The following is an 11252-nucleotide window of genomic DNA, read 5'->3' on the forward strand; positions in this document are numbered from 1 at the left end:
ATAATTTATAGCTCAGATTGAACTGTTAAATTCAAAATACTTTCATACTAAGGTGCTATCTAAATTTAGTGAAGTATATTCTTTTAAAATTACTGGAAATATTACCACCTAATTTATTTAGTATTTAAGACTATCTTAAGACTTAAGACAAATGATATTTTAAAAATTATACATGCATGCCTAGGGCTTCAGTTTCTGAGATCTAATGGAAAAAATTAATGTTAAATAATTTAAAAACAAAAATCCTCCACAGATTAATTAGATACTCAAACTAATTATTCTGTACATATTATTACTCCTGGCAGACAAATTACTACCACATCTGCCTGTAAAGCTGAGGAGCAGCGTCGATCCTGACAGTCTGGCTCTCTATAGTGGAGCAGCTATTTTTACTGGTAGTTCTATTTTTGTTTTGTTAGTTAGTGAAGCTGTGATATTTTGAAACAAGAAATTAATTTTTGGACAAACATGTTTTGCCTTCTTTTTTATGGCAACAGCAAAAATTATTAAAAAAATGAAAGAAACTAGTATTTTGATTTAGGTAAAATACTTCATTTAGTCATCTCTGCGCTTGATGTATTTAAAATTAATAAAAATAAACAATATATTAAAATATTAATTTTTAAGAAAATCATTTTTGGAAAATAGCTGATGACATTTAATTTAGGACAGTTCTTTTATTTTTGATTAAAGTTGTTTACTAACATTGCTTTTAAAAATTATAAGATTGCATCAAATAACTTTGTATAGATCGGAGAACTTGGAAAGGGAACAATGTCAAACTCACATTACAGCAACAATGATAAATTTCACAGCATTATGATGATTGATAGTATAATTTTGTCAACAAATAATACTCAAAAATATGATAGACATCCAGAATTGTGAATTTACATTCTAAAATACAATTTCACATTTTTTAGTTTGAGAATTATACCAGTTTCATTATTAAATTTTATCTTTAACTTCCAAGACTGTGATTTTTATCTTTAGAAGTTCAGTTTGGTGTTTTGCATTTTTTGTAGAGCACAGGTGAAGGGATAATAGGGTTGTAGAAAGTAACAGAAAAATGATGGAAAGCCTCTTCGTGTCTGAGAATGGGAAAGGTCTAACGTCAAGGCCTGAACGCCCAGGATCATGTGTGGAGTCAAGACCATAGCTCCCATCAAGGGAGGTGGGAGATCGATGCTAGGGTATCAGTCCTTCCAAGAGTAGGACCTGCAAATGATAGAGACTTCTCCTCTCCGCTGCACGAGCCCAACACACAGAGGCCAAGCCACTGATAACGCACTAACTCAGACTTCGGGGTAGAGGAGTGTTGGGTAATCAGCCACTCAGAAAAGGCTGAAACTAGTGCCCAACATCGGGAACTCCTCCATCCTTCAACCTGCTCCATCATCAGCCCACCACCAGTGGAATGTGGAGTGACATTTCTGTTGAGAGCCGCTGCTGCTGTCATCTTGGTTCCCAGCCATTTTCTTTCTTACTTTCCAAGTGTAGATGCCCATAAGTTGTCCACGTTCCTGTAAGTAACCTCAGTTAAACTCATTGTTTCACAAAGCAGGATTTGGATGGAATCTTTTTTTCCCCCTGTCTGTTGATGCCCCATGTGGGATGAACAGATATTTTTCCACAACTCTGTTTGTTCACAACTCCCTCAGGGAAAGTTAATGCAACAGTAATATTTCCAAATCTCTGGAGAGTAGAGATGGAATTGCAGGTGGCTCAGTTCAAGAGAGACCATTAAAGAGAATTCCACAAGGGAATAGTGGAAGAGCAAAGAAAGGGAGGCAGAGCTCTTCTTTGCTCTGTGTCTGAAAAGGCCTTGTCACTTGTCTATCTGGAAAACTGCTTAGCATTCAAAGCTCAACTCAGATCACTTAAAGATCACTGAATGTGACTTTCTATCTTGATTCTCCAAGCAGAAATAACTAATCTATTTTCTATATTTCCACTGCCCTTCTAACAAACAGGTTTTTTTTTTTTGATGTTTTTGGAAACTTTTAGTTACTACTTTTTTTTTTTTTAGCTGCTTCTCTTTTGAGATAATGGGAAATGTATCTTATTTATTTCTAAATTTCAGGTCTTGGAAATAAATTACCTGATGCTTAATAGTTGTTAAAGAAAAATTTGTTTGCATTCCTTGGAAAAGTTGGTGAGTATATTTTGAAAATGATAAAGAGCATTTTTGTATATTTAAAGATGTAAATGATGGTTAAATGTCACACACACTACTAGACAAGTGGCAATATTTATTGCTCACCAATTGATAATGTAAGGAAATACCTGGAGCTTGTACTAAAAATGTGTTTCAGTGTGTTATAACATAAACTAATATAGATTTTTAAAGTGATAATTTTCATGAAAAGTTGAATATTTAAACTCAGATTCACCTTTTTTAAAAATAAAAATTAGCTTTTATATGTAATCATACATATATCATTTAATATTGTAAATTGAACACTACTTGCCTTACCATTGGCTGAGATGGATAGTCATACACTGTTTCTCAGCCGCGGAGTCTATCCAGTCTGTGGAGATGAGCAGACAGTGCAAGCGTGTTCGAGACAGGATGCTTTAAAGGACAGAAGGCCAAGCATCTATGTTCAGTGTTCTCTTACAGGCTCAGTAATTAGATAAGGGAATGTTCCCTTGAAAAGTGGGGTAGAATTTGCAGATTTGGGGAGCTCTCAGACCTCATCACAGATATTTCTTTGTGCACTGAATAGTGGTTAATGCAGAAACTTGTGACTGGTCAAAAGTGCAGCAACCAAGTGTCTGTGGAGTGCTTGGCTACCAATGGGACAAGGTCACATCCCCTTCCCAAGTCTTAGGGACAATTGTGGGAGAGGAGATAGAAAAACTGTAAGAGCCAGAATTTAGAGGGCCCAGAGCAGTGTCTTCTGGACATGACAGGGTCACACCACTCATGAACTCCCAGCAGTTGTGTTTTCCTGCACAAGATCAAGCCAGTCAACATTTTAGTATGTTGGCTTCTAACCATGAAGAGATGGACAGTTGGACACTTCTGGAGGAAGAAGAATATATTTTTCTAAGGATGTGATTTCTTGTAGGTTGGTCACACTGCGGTGGATGGCTCCACACTTAGAGTTATAAGGATAGCATAGACTGGAGTTCTTGAGTTATTAAATTAAAAGAAATTAAAAAGAGGACATGTTGAGTATAGAGTGGGGATGGATCTGAGAGGAGTTAAGGGGAGTTGGAATGAATATGATCAAAATACCTTGCATGAAATTCTCAAAGACTTAATGAAAATATTTTAAGAAAACTAAAATAATACGGATTAGACACTATACTTTCCTAAGGAGTAGGGATCTCAACTGTTTCCATGGACATACTCTTAGAAAGCACATTTATGGTGGGATGCAATGCACAATTGCAGTATTTTTATTTATATTTCAAATTTATTATTTCATTCAATTCTAAACAAGAGGCACAGTAGTATAGGGTTAAGTATGTTAAATTGAGTTTAATGTGGCTTAGAATTGTTTTCATAATTTCTCTGCAAAATTTGGCACAAAGTAGTCTCTGTCTATAGTGACCTGTAAACCAGCATGAGAAGCAAGTAACCTCTACCTCAGCCTACTAGTATACCCTGCTAACCAACTGAGCCTTACACAAGTATAGTAGGTGAACTGTTAGACAATCGGGATGGAGGTTGTCCAAGCAAAACTGACTGTCCAAGGAAAATGCTATTCAGTCAGGATTTATTTTTGGGGATCATTTTTGAGGGCTGTAAATGTAATTTGCCTGTGTAAGTGGGGGGATGTTTTGAAACGTTTTCCATTGGGATTGTTTAGTGCTGGAATCAAAATGAAAAGAGTTAAGATCTGAAAAACTAGACTCATAATTCTGTCTTTACAGGTTTCAGAGGCAGCAGACCTGTTAGGAATTGTAACTCCAGGACTTACTAGCTATGGTGTTAAGGGCTTTATTTTATTTTCTGAGACTGAGTTGTGTCACCCTACAAATGGGGACAGAGTTATGAGATTTATATAAAGGATACATATAATCCAGGTCTAAGTCTTCCAAGTGAATCGGTTTTCTAATTCCAGTACAGATTGCTTCTCTGTAACATGTCTCTGGATTCCTAGGATGAGAAAGCAGGGCCCGGCTGCTTATAAGTGCAGTATGCTGAAGAAGTGGGTTCCGCTAATTAACTCAAGATGGCAATCTCCCAAGGCTGTCTGTTTTGAAGACTGTAGGTATTTCATTTTCGTTCTGTTGTGAAAAGAGGAACGTGATGAAGGTGATCAGCATTACTTCCCATTATGAGCTTGGTAATTCATTTGCTGTAATTTTCTAAACGTTTCCTTGGATCACATCCAAACATTTGTAAAAGAGATCATCTTCCATTTTCATACTGCTACAGACTGTGAAACAATAACTAATTTGTGATAATGACAAAGGTAGCTTATATAAACATATAAATACAAAGCATGCTAGAAAATGAGACATGTTTTTAATTCATTGACAAACGTATCACCAGCCAAGACTAGGCAGGATGCATTTAGCAGGGGTTAATCTTACATAAAGTAAGTTCAAGAGCTGTGAATATGCTAAGTGTCTATTAGTATACTCATGGTATCAATCACATATTCAATAAATATTTATTAAGCACATGATATTTCTCATGTATTACTCTGAGCCATGAACTAGAGAGGCAAACCCCATATTCTAGAGGAGATTTTGCCGGTATCAGCACATATTTGCTGAACATCCCCAAATTTTTCCCTTGAATTTATTATTTTGACTTAAAGATTGTTCACTTAAAATTATTTTTTATGATGTTTTAGTCCCTGTTTCATAGTGGTAATAAAAAGTGGCTTACTTGTATCTTAGCTACTTTTTTTTGGAAAATGACACATATCAACTTTATTCACAAACTCTTTCTTCATGAATGAGTACTTCTTTTATGTGATAGCTGGTAAGTGTGATCTGTGTCTAAGACCCAATATGCTATTTTATTGCTAAAGTAGTATAAAATTCATTTTGGAAGATTTTGAGTAATTAATGTATATCATGATGACTTGTTGAAAACTGATAAGTATATAAGGTAGTGTCATAGTGCTTTATAACTCAAAATACATGTTATTCAAAAGACCCATTTCTCAATCAATAGAAATTATAAAAGAATATTTTTCAATGATTGTTTTAGCATTTAATTGAGGAGCAACTATAGATAATGTTTTGTATGCAATAGCTGTAGTGTTTTAGTAGCTCTGGAAGATTTAATATTGTCCTCAGTTTATATATGGAGAAATACATCTCAAAATGGGTGGGGAATTTGCTCAGTAGCAGATCCATAATTCAGTTCCTATGTATATAGAGTAAATCTAATACGTTCTTTTGTCGTATCTAAAAGTTTTGAATGTAAACTTAGAATTAATTTTTTAACTAAAATCTGTGACAGTGTTTGAGAGATTTTTCTTAGTGCATTGTATTAAAGAAAATTATCAAATTCACAAGTTAAAGAAGAAAGCAGGTATATCATTCAAAAACACTGTGACATCAAAGGAAAGAAATAGCTTTATTTGCTTTAGATATTCTTTAAAATTAGCTAGGCATGGTGGCACATGGCTGTAATCTCAGCATTCCATAGATTGGGACAGGAGGATTACACATTTAAAGACAATATGATCTCCTGAGTAAGTTTAAAAGTTTAGGGTGAGTTTGTGCTATGCAGTGAGTTGGTCTCAAAACAGCAAATATATATATTATATATAATATACATTCATTTCTATGTATTGTCTATTTACTTATATATTCTTTGTTGCATTATGAGGCACAGTCATAATGAGATACGTGCTGCCTGAGTTAGGGTTTGAGTAACTGTAGCAGCCACTCATTACATTTTGTTATGCATCAAAGAAACATCGTCCAACACTCTTTTGCGTTAGTACCATAAAAGATTCATTTGTAAAAGAAATTTTACGTTTGCATATAGGCTATAAAGAGCATCTCATATTTTGTAACATAAGTGTAGGAGATTCATTTTTTTAAAATTTTCATTTTATATGTATGAGTGTATTGCCTGCATATAAGTGTACCCATGTTATGCAATGCCTGCAGAGGTCAGAAGAAGGTCTCAGATTCCTTGGATCTGGAGTGACCGACAGTTGTTATCTGCCATGTGGGTGCTGGGAATCGAACCTGGGTCCTCTATAAGAGCTGCCAGTGCTCTCAACCACTGAGCCATCTCTCCAGCTCCATGAGATTTAGTCTTAAAATAATTATAGTCATAATTTCAAACTTTCAGAAAATCTTAACTAGTATAAAACCCACATATGCCATTTAACAATACATACCAATTCTTAAATTTTTGTTATTTTGTTTAATATGAAGTGTTTAAGAGTGAATTTTCAGAAATTTTACTCTTTAATCTGTGACTACCTAAGGGCATTTAGAGACTGATTTACACCAAAGAGAAATGTTATCTGGGGTGTTGCTCTGTTGGTAGAGTACTTCAAGGAAAGCACATAGCCCTGGGTTCAATCCCTGGCACCTCATGAAACTGGTAGTGTCTGTAATTCCATAATTTCAGCATTCTGGAGATAGAAGTAGGAGAATTAGGAGTTCAGGGTCATCCTTGGCTATCGCAAATTTGAAACCAGCCTGGGCTATATGAAACCCTATTTCAAAAAATAAAACCTGGGATCTACTTTAAACTCATCAAATGAAGATATGTGTTAGTGTCAGAATGAATAAAGAATGCATGCTCTAATGGTATTCTCTCAGTCTGGATATCATAGTCTCTATATCCTTGAAAGCATGTTTTCATGTTCTGTCTCCAGTGGCCTGAGGCATTAGAGCCAAATTAGAGCTGTGTTGGCTTAATTCTTAAAGCTTCATCTTAAAATGATTTCTTTCTTAATTACTGGTAAATTAAAGTAGACTTTTCCAGTCACAATGAGCACAACTTCACAGCTTTCTTCATACTTATAATCTTCTCTCCTGTCTTCTTTCTACTCAAGACTCTTTAGACCTATGGCTTATCAAACTCAACAATATCCTCAACAATCTTTCTCCTCTTTTCCATTCATCAACCTAGCAAAATCCTCAAACTGACTAAGTCTAATTATTTATTTTCATTTTCCTTATGTTTTGACCCAGGTAAAATATTATGGCAATTATAAGTTCATAACTTTAACTTTAAAGTCTTTAACTTTATCCAGACCATCCTCAAAGCCAGGAAAATAGATTGGTAATAATCCTTACTTCACTTTGGCCATTACAAAAAGTCTTGTTATCTGAAAGGTCTATAGCCATGCTATGTAATCAACTTGTTACTCTTCTGTAACTTCAATATCTATCTTTCCAAAGAATCTTTCCTATTAAAATTTTAACTGGTATGTCATAACAAGAAGAGAAATTTACTGCTATAACTCCTATGGACATAAAGCTCCCTAGTGTATCTGTCCTAGTATTCCTAGCCTAGGTCTTTGGGACCCATTTCAACTTTATATGACTATAGTCAGGACTTCTGTAAGGCCAATATTTCAACCCTTTATGAAATCCTGCTACTGTTAAGATAGATCCTTATTTGTGTGTAAGTACTGTCACCTTTCTAGCTATAAACGGTGAAAGCTTCCTTAAATCTGACCAAGCAGTTCTCTAGCTTTCCTCTTTGGCTTTAAATTGGTGTTGGGTTACCTGAAACTTGGCATTTTCTCTCTTCAAAGCCTCTGTGATGCCCAAGAATAGTCAGTTATTCCACGATCCTTACAAGAACAATCTCCTGTACACTTCCCAAAGGCCAGAGATGTTGTACAAGCCAGTGCATTCTCTTCAGCATGTGTCCTGGGCCCTGGTGAAAATCTGGACGGTCACACTCCTAAGACAGGCCACAGATTTTTATCTCGTGCACTTTACCAAAAATATGTGCAGAATCCAAAAAAAGGTCCTTTATAGTTAACTTCTCTTAGTAGCTCAACCCTAGAAGCTGAGCCCGACGAAGTGATTCAATTATGAGTGATTTTTCATAGAGATTGAATGCTTTTTTTTTTTCAAGAAAAGAGCAAGATAGTAAGAGTATCAAAAGAGCAAAGGTGAAAAATGAGCAAGAATAAATTCTATTCTGGGCTTAATCCATGGTGGGAGCACATCACCGAGTCATTCACAAGTTGAGTCTGAGGCTATGTTCTGCACTCATCAGATATTGGCTCCCAGCTGCCCCAAATGTGAGGCTGTGAGGTCAAGTGTAACCCTGTACAGAAAAGAGCAGTTGTCAGCAGTCAATGACATGGAAAAGAAGTAGTGGCTTGTTAAAACAGGGAACACCAGCATGTCTGACACACAGATAAACCTCAGAAACTGTTGACAGAAAAAGAAACAGATACCGAATAGTCGCCACTGTGTGATTCCATTTATGTGAAGGTAATTTTTTTTTTTTAATCTTTTTGAGACAGGGTCTCCCTGTAGCCACAGCTGGCCGGGAACTCACCATGTACACCAGGCTGGCCTAATTCTCATAGAGATCCACTTGCCTCTGCCTCCTTCCGAGTGCTAGGATTAGAGGTGTGTGCCACCATGGCCTACTCTGAAGGCATTTTTTGATAATGCTTTATATCTTGATTTCTCTCATGTTCTGGAACCAAGTGTAAGCTGTAGTAGGGGAACTAGGAAATGCTAAATATTTGGGTACTGATTACAAACACAGTTAAAGACTTGTGGGATGGGAAGATAAGAGGGAGGAGTATAAGGGTGTATTAGTTGAGGAAGGTCTTTTTACCTACTGACTCCACTCAAACTGGGAAGATGCTCTTTGGCTTACGTCCTTGCCGGTTCACATGGTAGTTCGCATAGAGTTACTGAGTTCCATTTAGGCATAAAATCTTTTGTTCTTTATCTTCTTCATTTTCTTTAATTTTTATTCTCACTTGCTTTTATATTTCTCTATTCTCCTTTCCTAACTGATAATTCAGAAGAACTTTCTCTGGCCCATTTTTGCTCTCAGTTGTCTTCTAACATTCTAAATTGTCATAGGTAAAGTGTGATCACTTTGAGTAAACCCCACTGGAACCACTCCTATACAAGGAATTTATGTAGTTATAAATATATCACTTACATTTAAGCACCCAGCTTAAACAACTGAAGATGCGCCCCTGGGACTTTTAATTCACCCAAAGCCTTGCATGTCAGCACCACTGATCCAAACATGCACAGCACATAAAAGTGTCAATATTAGGTTCAACAGCAAACCTAAAAATTTTATAGCCACTTTTGAATCAGATGTATCTTTGCTCTGGAAACTGTTATTGAGTATGTTAAAGCTGTAATGATATTCTTCTTCTAAAAATCTTTTAAAAAATTTACAAAAAAAAGTGTCAATATCCACAAATCTTATTTACCTCTCAGACTGGTTTGGTATTGGTTGAATGACACAAACTTGATTTTTACTAAAACATTTGCTTCAGATAATCACTTCATTAGGATCAAAATATGAGTTTTACTATTGTTCTCAGAAGAAAAATTTACAAACTTGCAATGAAGAGAAATTGTGCAGAATCATACTTTGTGAAATATGACACTGTCAGGCACAGTGGGAACATAGATTACTCTAAAGTTCACCAGTTGCCTTTTGTAATCTTTATTCCATCTTCCAAGAAATATGAATAAATATTTTTTAACAAGAACTATAAAATAAGATTAGAGAACTAAAAAAAAATAAAAAACCCAAACCCTTAAAGTCACCTTTGCTATTTTGGTATAAAGGCACATATTAAAATGAGAAAAGTCTTGTGAGATATTCTGAAAGTGAATAACAAAAGAGCTTCATGCAGCACTGACAGTGATGCTGATTGCAGGCAGTTACCAGTTATAACTGATGTCCACTGTAATCCTGATTGATGTCTAATGTCAATCACCTGCCATTTATTTGCTTTAGCAAGAAGTTCTTATGCAAATGTGTTTACCTGCTTGACAACCCATTTTGCATTTTTTCCTGAGAATTCACACTTAACACATCTCTCATTTAGTATTTCATGACATATGCTCTGTTTGTTTCTTTTCCTCACAATCCCTACTCCAACTTCTCAGAGAGGAAATGAGATTGCTAAGTATCAGAAAACTTAAGTTTTTCCTTTTTTAATTTTGCTGAGAGGTCATTAACACTGTTCTTCCCAATTACTCAGAGATTATGACTATAATGACAAGTTGGTATTATCTTGGAAGGATATCTAAGGAAGAATCTTAAACATTGATTATTGATGGCAGTTCATGATGTATTTGATCATACTATCACTTTTATCTGCATGCCAGTTTGAAATAAATGCTATTGAAAGCTCTGATTATTCTCCACCATGTTCAAAGAGTTCTCTTTGGGAGTGAGTGCGGTATTAGAGTTCTAAATACATAGTGTTGTTGATTCATTCAAAATCTGTGGTACTGATGTGACTCAGTTAAAGAACAGTGGAAATGAATGGAATTGCCCCTGCACACAGGTAAAAGGCTGAACCCCTTCTTTCTGTATGATGTTGGTTGCCTTACACTGGGAAAGAAGAGTCAGCTGCACTGACCAGTTATTAGAGGCAGCTTATCCCTGATGAATAATAATAAACTTGCTAAAGCAGTTGTTCTGCTGAGTGAAATTCTCCTTTCAGAACAGTCACCAACACCGAAGGAATCTTAGTGGAATATCACACTGTCCACTATGATTGTTCTCCTCTATTTTACAAATGGACTGTGGAAAATTTAAGTCTTCAAAACCTGCTGAGACAGAAGAAAATGGAGCTTTTATTGACAACTCCTGCTCAAATGACGTTAATCTAATGGTGGAGGAGAGAGAATCCATATGCATCTATTAGCAGTTCAGTTCACTGCCTGATCTACTAGAGGGTAAATTTTGATACCAGAAAGAAGTTGTTTTCATGAAAAGCTATGTTTATTATGTGAGCAAAATTATCCAGTGTTCTTCCATAAATAAAAACAGGATGATTTGTTCAGATTTTTCTCTCTTCTTGGGTTTCTCTGTATAAGGTAATGGGTGGTTTATACATTATTTCTTTGCTACTGATTTGGGAGAATGCTTTATACCATCTGGAAGACACAAAAAGAAAGAGCTTTGTTCTAAAATTACTATTCATACCAAGTACATAAACCATCGATACCATACAACAGCAAGTTTAGAGACTCTTGTAATAATTTTGGTTAGGATAAAATTCTATCTGCAATTATGTCATGTGATTATTTTTTTCTGGATTGTGTTGGTTTGAATGAGAATGTCCCCTATA

Source organism: Nannospalax galili, unplaced genomic scaffold (genome assembly GCF_000622305.1).
Source record: "Nannospalax galili isolate Female #2095 unplaced genomic scaffold, S.galili_v1.0 scaffold115, whole genome shotgun sequence".
Taxonomy (NCBI): Eukaryota; Metazoa; Chordata; class Mammalia; order Rodentia; family Spalacidae; genus Nannospalax; species Nannospalax galili.